Here is an 8,157-nt window from a genome sequence, read left to right on the forward strand (position 1 = left end):
CATTTAGCTCTAGCTGTATTATAGATCTGCCTGGTTAAGTGTGATGTAATTTTATTTACTGTGCTATTATTTGCTTAACCTTGATTTTTTTTTATAGACGATTACATCACCCCAGGCCTCATAATTCAGATATACCCAATCAGCTCTGAACAAAAATATGGTTACTCTTGTATGTTAGGAGATTTTGAACTTTAGCCATACATGGATTGCACTTTTTGGTTAATGTCCCTTATCTCTTTTGAACAGCATCATGTGAGCTTCATTAAAATGTTCAGTTTTATTTTACCATGCTCCATGGAACAGATTATACTGCTCTTGATGTTGAAATGTTATAGTTAGATCTGTGACACTTATTTATGCATATTGCCCATATATCATGCAAGCAAAATATGAGAACGTGTGATCTATTACTGCGTAATTACCCTTTTTAATTATCTTCTTGAACTTACCTTCTTTTAGCAGTGGAGACTTGAAAAGTCTGAAGGAGATTTGGTGAAAAATTATATTCAAAGCCATAAAAAAAAGATACTCTTTAGCCTGCTGGCAGACTGTTATTCATACATGGAGGTTGGGTGTCTTCTATAGATACTAATCTACGTGAGAACATCAAAATATATTCTAAGGGTTGCAACCCAAACACTGTCTACCTTTTAGCATTCACATTGTTCTGTCATTTTCAGAGCACAGTTAAACATTCAGGTGTTATGTACATTTATGATGCACATCTAGAATCATAGAGTTATAGGTTAGAAGGGACCTCAAGGGTCATCTAGTCTAGGATTTGTTGTGTCTAAACCATCCAAGGCAGATGGCTATCCAGCCTCCTTTTGAAAGCCTCCAGTGAAGGAGCTTTCACAACTCCCTAGACAGTTTGTTCCATTTTCCTACTGTTCTTACAGTTAGGAAGTTTTTCCTAGGATTTAATCTAAATCTGCTATGCTGCAATTTGAACCCATTGCCTCTTGTCCTGCCCTCTGTGTCAAGAGAGAACAACTTTTCTCCATCTTTTTTATGGCAGTCTTTCAAGTGTTTAAAGACAGCTATCGTGTCCCCCCTCAATCTTTTCCAAACTAAACATACCCAGTTCCTTCAGCCTTTGCTCATATGGCTTGCATTCCATTCCTCTGATTATCCTTGTCATTCGCCTCTGGACCTTTTCCAATTTCTCCACATCCTTTTTATACATTGGTGACCAAAATTAGACACACTACTCCAGCTGAGGCCTAATCAGCACCACGGAGAGCAGTACTATCACTTCCCGTGACCTGTATGCTATGCCTCTGTTAATGTGACCCAAAATTGCATTTGCTTTTTTTCCACAGACTCTACAATGTATCCTGCTCTTTTGTTGTGTGTGTTTGTTTTGGGGTGTTTTTTATTAAAATCCTAGGCTGTGGGTCCTTGTGCAATATAGATTTTAAGATACATTGAAGGGCAATTTCTGTTTTGTGTTGAGTTAGATTTGATTCTAGCTAGCGAACAGGAGTGGCTAATGGGAGTTTTGCGAGGGACTTCTCCAGGTGAAGGAGGAGCATGACCCGTGGGGTAAGTTTGTTGTCTGTTGTCTGTGTGATTGTGTTTGTTGTGGTGTGCTTACTGCTGGACTGAAATATACCATGTGGTCTGTTTGTTTGGGGGACTGTGTGCTGACCGTGTGGGTGCTGAGCCTAGCAACCTGCTAGGCAAGGCTGAGAGCTGAGAGCTTCTTAACAAGGCTTTGATCCCTGAGCCTTTTAGCACCCATCAACCCTTAACCAAGGGGCGGGGCTACTCAGGAAGGTCAGGGCTTTAAAAAGACCACGCCTAAGCAACCAGAGGAACTAGCAAACAGGAGTGGCTAATGGGAGTTTTGCGAGGGAGTTTACAGGGGAAGTGGGATTGTGGGAGGCTAAACACACATAACATTCCTTAAATTTCTTTAAACTTAAGCCAAAAACACCTCCTGATAAAAACGAAACCTCAACAAAGGAGCTAACTTCAGGAGTAAAAAGAGAATGCAGGCAGAAGTCCAGCAACAGAGTGGGGACTATCCAGTTTATTGCACCCAATCTCAGCATGTATGATTACCTGCCCTATGGGCAGGTGACGTATGTGTGCATTGGGTTCAAGGAACTCCTGGCCCTCAGAGACCATGTACGGGCTTTGGAGACCAGAGTGGCTGAACCAGAGGAGCTAAAGGAGACAGAGAGGTACATAGATGAGACTGTCCGGGACATAGTAGAACAGTTCCACCCCTGGTCTGACAGCCTCTGTGTTGTTGAAGAGGATGAAAGTCTCAGGGAAGGAGAACATCAAACTGGAGCATAGGGAAATGATCCCATAGTTGGGACCCTCCTTCCAGATGATGATGTGGTATCCTCTCGCACTGAGGATACCTCTCCGGGGAGGGAACTCCAGTTATTAGGAAGAGACAGGTATCAGTAATGGGCAATTTGATCATAAGAAACATAGATAGCTGGGTTTGTGATGACCGGGAGAACCATGTGGTGACTTGCCTGCCTGGTGAGAAGGTTGCAGATCTCTCAAGACATCTAGATAGACCTATGTGTAGTACTGGGGAGGAGCCAGTGGTCATGGTACATGTAGGTACCAATGACATAGGGAAGGATAGGAGAGAGGTCCTTGAGGCCAAATTTAGGCTGCTAGGTAAGAGATTGAAGTCCAGGATCTCCATGGTAGCATTCTCTGAAATGCTTCCAGTTCCACATGCAGGACCAGTTAGACAGGCAGAATGTCAGAGTCTCAATGCATGGATGAGACGAATGTGTAGGGAAGAGAGGTTAAAATTTATTAGGATCTTGGGAAATTTTTGGGAAAGGAGGAGCCTATACAGGAAGGATGGGCTCCACCTAAACCAAAATGGAATCAGATTACTGGCACTTAAAATTAAAAAGGTCATAGAGCAGTTTTTAAACTAAGGGCTGGGGGAAAGCTGACAGGTGCGGAGGAGTATGTGGTTCGGACAGAGACATCCCTTAGGGGAGGATCTATTAATGGAGATTGACTATGTCCTAGTAAGGAGGAGAATATGGAAGATGATAAAATACAGGTAGGATCTGATGAGAAACAGTCAAATGAAAAAAACTCTCATTCAATTAAATCATGTAATGGGAGACAACTAAAAAGTGACAAGTTTTTAAAGGGCTTATATACCAATGTTAGAAGTCTAAATAATAAGATGGGTGAACTAGAGTTCCTCGTATTAAATGAGGATATTGATATAATAGGCATCACAGAAACTTGGTAGAATGAGGATAATAAATGGGACACAGTAATACCAGGGTACAAAATATATCGGAAGGACAGAACAGGTCATGCTGGTGTGGGAGTGGCACTATATGTGAAAGAAAGCATAGAATTAAATGAAGTAAAAATCTTAAATGAACCAAACTGCACCATAGAATCTCTGCGGATAGTAATTCCATGCTCTAATAATGAGAATATAGCAGTAGGGCTATATTAGCAACCACCTGACCAGGATAGTGATAATGACCGTGAAATGCTCAGGAAGATTAGAGAGGCTATTAAAATAAAAAACTCAATAATAATAATGGGGCATTTCAACTATCCCCATATTGACTGGGTACATATCACCTCAGGACAGGATGCAGAGATAAATTTCTTTACACCTTAAATGACTGCTTCTTGGAGCAGCTAGTCCTGGAACCCACAAGAGGAGAGGCAATTCTTGATTTAGTCCTAAGTGGAGCACAGGATCAGGTCCAAGAGGTGAATATAGCTGGACCACTTGGTAATAGTGACCATAATGTAATTAAATTTAACATCCCTGTGGCGGGGAAAACACCACAGTGGCCCAAGACTGTAGTACTTAATTTCAGAAAGGGGAACTACACAAAAATGAGGAGGTTAGTTAAACAGAAATTAAAAGGTACAGCACCAAAAGTCAAATCCCTGTAAGCTGCATGGAAACTTTTTATAGACACCATAATAGAGGCTCAACTTAAATGTATACCCCAAATTAAAAAACAGAGTAAGAGAACCAAAAAATTGCCACTGGGGCTAAACAACAAAGTAAAAGAAGCAATGAGAGGCAAAAAGGCATCCTTTAAAAAGTGGAAGTTAAATCCTAGTGAGGAAAATAGAAAGGAGCATAAACTCTGGCAAATGAAGTGTAAAAATATAATTACGAAGGCCAAAAGAGAATTTGAAGAACAGCTAGCCAAAGACTCAAAAAGTAATAGCAAATTTTTTTTAAGTATATCAGAAGCAGGAAGCCTGCTAAACAACCAGTGGGACCACAGGACAATTGAGATGCTAAAGGAGCACTCAAGGATGATAAGGTCATTGTGGAGAAATTAAATGAATTCTTTGCATTGGTCTTCATGGTTGAGGATGTGAGGGAGATTCCCAAACTTGAGCCATTCTTTTTAGGTGACAAATCTGAAGAACTGTCCCAGATTGAGGTGCCATTAGAGAAGGTTTTGGAACAAATTGATAAACTAAACAGTAATAAGTCACCAGGACCAGATGGTATTCACCCAAGAGTTCTGAAGGAACTCAAATGTGAAATTACAGGACTACTAACTGTAGTCTGTAACCTATCATTTAAATCAGCTTCTGTACCAAATGACTGGAGGCTAGCTAATGTGATGCCAATTTTTAAAAAGGGCCCCAGAGGTGACCCTCGGCAATTACAGGTCGTTAAGCCTGACTTCAGTACCGGGCAAACTGGTGAAACTATAGTAAAGAACAAAATTGTCAGACACATAGATGAACATAACTTGTTGGGGAATAGTCAACATGTTTTTTGTAAAGGGAAATCATTCCTCACTAATCTACTAGAGTTCTTTGAGGGGGTCAACAAGCATGTGGACAAAGGGAATCCAGTAGATATAGTGTATTTAGATTTTCAGAAAGCCTTCGACAAGGTCCCTCACCAAAGGCTCTTTAGCAAAGTAAGCTGTGGTGGGATAAGAGGGAAGGTCCTCTCATGGATTGGTAACTGGTTAAAAAATAGGAAACAAGGGTAGGAATAAATGGCAAGTTTTCAGAATGGAGAGAGGTAAATAGTGGTGTTCCCCCCCCCTACACCCGCCCCTAGAGACTGTACTGGGCCCAATACTATTCAACCTCATATTCATAAATGATCTGGAAAAAGGGGTAAACAGTGAAGTGGCAAAATTTGCAGATGATAGAAAACTACTCAAGATAGTTAAGTCCCAGGCAGACTGCGAAGAGCTACAAAAGGATCTTTCAAAACTGGGTGACTGGGCAACAAAATGGTAGATGAAATTCAATGTTGATAAATGCAAAGTAATGCACATTGGAAAACATAATCCCATCTATACATATAAAATGATGGGGTCTAAATTTGCTGTTACCACTCAAGAAAGAGATCTTTGAGCCATTGTGGATAGTCCTCTGAAAACATCCACTCAATGTGCAGTGGCAGTCAAAAAAGCAAACAGAATGTTGTGAATCATTAAGAAAGGGATAAATTAAAAGACAGAAAATATCATATTGCCTCTATATAAATCTCCATCTCTAAAATTGGAATTGGAAAAGGTTCAGAAAAGTGCAACAAAAATGATTAGGGGTATGGAGCGTCTGCCATATGAGGAGAGATTAGTAAGACTGGGACTTTTCAGCTTGGAAAAAAGACGACTAAGGGGAGATATGATAGAGGTCTATAAAATCATGACTGGTGTGGAGAAAGTAAATAAGGAAGTATTATTTACTCCTCATAATACAAGAACTTGGGGTCACTAAATGAAATTGATAGGCAGCAGGTTTAAAACAAACAAAAGGAAATATTTTTTCACACAACGCACAGTCAACCTGTGGAACTCCTTGCCAGAGGATGTGAAAGCCAAGACTATAACAGGGTTCAAAAAAGAACTAGATACATTCATGGAGGATAGGTCCATCAATGGCTATTAGCCAGGATGGGCAGGGATGGTGTCTCTAGCCTCTGTTTGCCAGAAGCTGGGAATGGGTAACGGGATGGATCACTTGATGATTACTTGTTCTGTTCATTCCCTTTGGGGCACCTGGGATTAGCCCCTATCGGAAGAAAGGATACTGGGCTAGATGGACCTTTGGTCTGACCCAGTATGGCCGTTCTTATGCTCTTATTCGTATTCAGCCATGAAAATTAACTGAAGATGAGATAACTTTCCTGAAAATCTGGTAGAGGAAACATTTTAGGATTTATTTGCAATTACACTCAACTGCTAAGCACAACCATAACAGATTTAGTGTCAATTAGTGTACTTAGAGTAAATATTTTTTCAGGTCTCATTATTTGAATTTGGGTTAGAATGTTGGGTGAAATAATTTAATAGCAATTTTGGGTTATTTTAGATTTAAATTTTTGTTTGTTTGTTTAGTGAATGCTTTTTAGTTAAATGCAATGATTTGATCAGAATAACAAAAATAAGCAAATGAAGTACAACAAAGAATTGAGTTAATATAGTGACTGAGGCATTTAGTTTATTTTATAGGGGACTGCATTGAAATATTTTATGTGCTTAATAAGAAAGTTGTGATCCATAAGTTTCTGTCTCTTAGTAAACGGGATACATGTTTGTGTTGTGACAAAAGAGTCAGAGCTAAAGCACCTAGGATCTGGGCACATTAACTACATTAGTGATGCAGCCAAATGCTCTCCTCTCAATTTGTCAAAGTTATGTATTTAAAAAGGATTATACCCAATGGATACCCATTTTAGCGGTATGGGCAAGGTGGTGCTATAACTTTACTGGAAGAAAAGCTACACGAGGAGATGGGACTAGAAATGCACACCAAATAGTCTTGTCAGAGCTTCCTTGTGAAACTACAAATAATAAAAAAGGTTCTATCTCAATTACATTTAAAACTCCCTAGTTTGACTGTGAGAATTGTAAGTTTCCCTGTCCTCAACTCCCAATTTACTACCCCAACGCCCTCAAAAACAGTCCCTATAGTAGGCAGGCAACCATTGCCACAAAAGATAGCTTGGGTCATTCAGTTTGGCCTGCTACCTTCTCGGAGTCGGTGTTTAGGGCCAGATGGGACCACCCGGTCATCTAGTCTGATCTTCCGTATATCTTAGGCCACCAAAACCACCCAGCACCTGCACACTAAATCCAACAACCAAAATTACACCAAAGTATTACAGCTAACAGGAGACTAGGTTATTATGTGCCATAGACAGCAAATAGGAGGAGCAAAGGTACACCAGTGCCCGAGGCCCCCACAGTGGCAGATAAATGATTGTTAGATATACCCAGATAATCCTGGTATGTGACCCCACCCATGCACTGCAGAGGAAGGCGAAAGGAGCGTGTGAACAAGAACCAGCCAGCCAAGAACCAAAGAGGGAGAATGCTCGGTACCCCTTAGAGCCCTGGCCCTCCCCATCCAATGTCCCATCTTCAGCCATGGCCATTCCCAATGCTTTAGAGGAAGGAGATTAAGGGCTTCTCTTCACTACAGGGAGATCAATGCTGCTGCAATCAGTGCAGCGGGGGCAATTTAGCGGGTCTAGTGAAGACCCACTAAATTGACAGCAGAGCGCTCTCCAGTCAACCCCGGTACTGCAGCACTCCGAGAAGAGTAAGGTAAGTCGACCGAAGAGCGTCTCCTGTCGATGCAGCACAATGAAGACACTGTGGTAAGTCAACCTAAGTTACTTTGACTCCAGCTACGTTATTCACGTAGCTAGAGTAGAGTTACTTAGGTCAACTTACCCCGGTAACGAAGATAAGCTCTAAAAATAACATCCAGAATACATTAGAAGGGGGAAAAATCCTTTCCTGACCCCTGAGTTGGCCAGCTGAAACCTTAAACATAAGCTTTTAGGAACGTAAGACATACATTGGAAGTGAGCCCCAGAGTAGCTCTGCCCCCTACCATCACAAACAAATCCGAAATACAATCACACCCATAAATTTGTCTAGTTCTGTCATAAAACTAATTAAGTTGTTTGCCCCCACAACTCCTATTGGGCCCAGCACCAAAAAAGACAGCGAGGATAACTTCTGTCCATCAACATATAGATTATTCCCATTGTGCCACTCTGCCTTGTTGTTCCAATAACCGTGCATATATCTTAGTGACTGGGAGTCAGGAACCCCTTAGTTCTAACCCTGGCTGTGACAACGAGTTGCTGTGGCCTTTGATATGTGACTTCTAACCAAATTTTCAAACTTGAGT

This window comes from Trachemys scripta, chromosome 2, assembly GCF_013100865.1.
Source record: "Trachemys scripta elegans isolate TJP31775 chromosome 2, CAS_Tse_1.0, whole genome shotgun sequence".
Classification (NCBI taxonomy): domain Eukaryota; kingdom Metazoa; phylum Chordata; order Testudines; family Emydidae; genus Trachemys; species Trachemys scripta.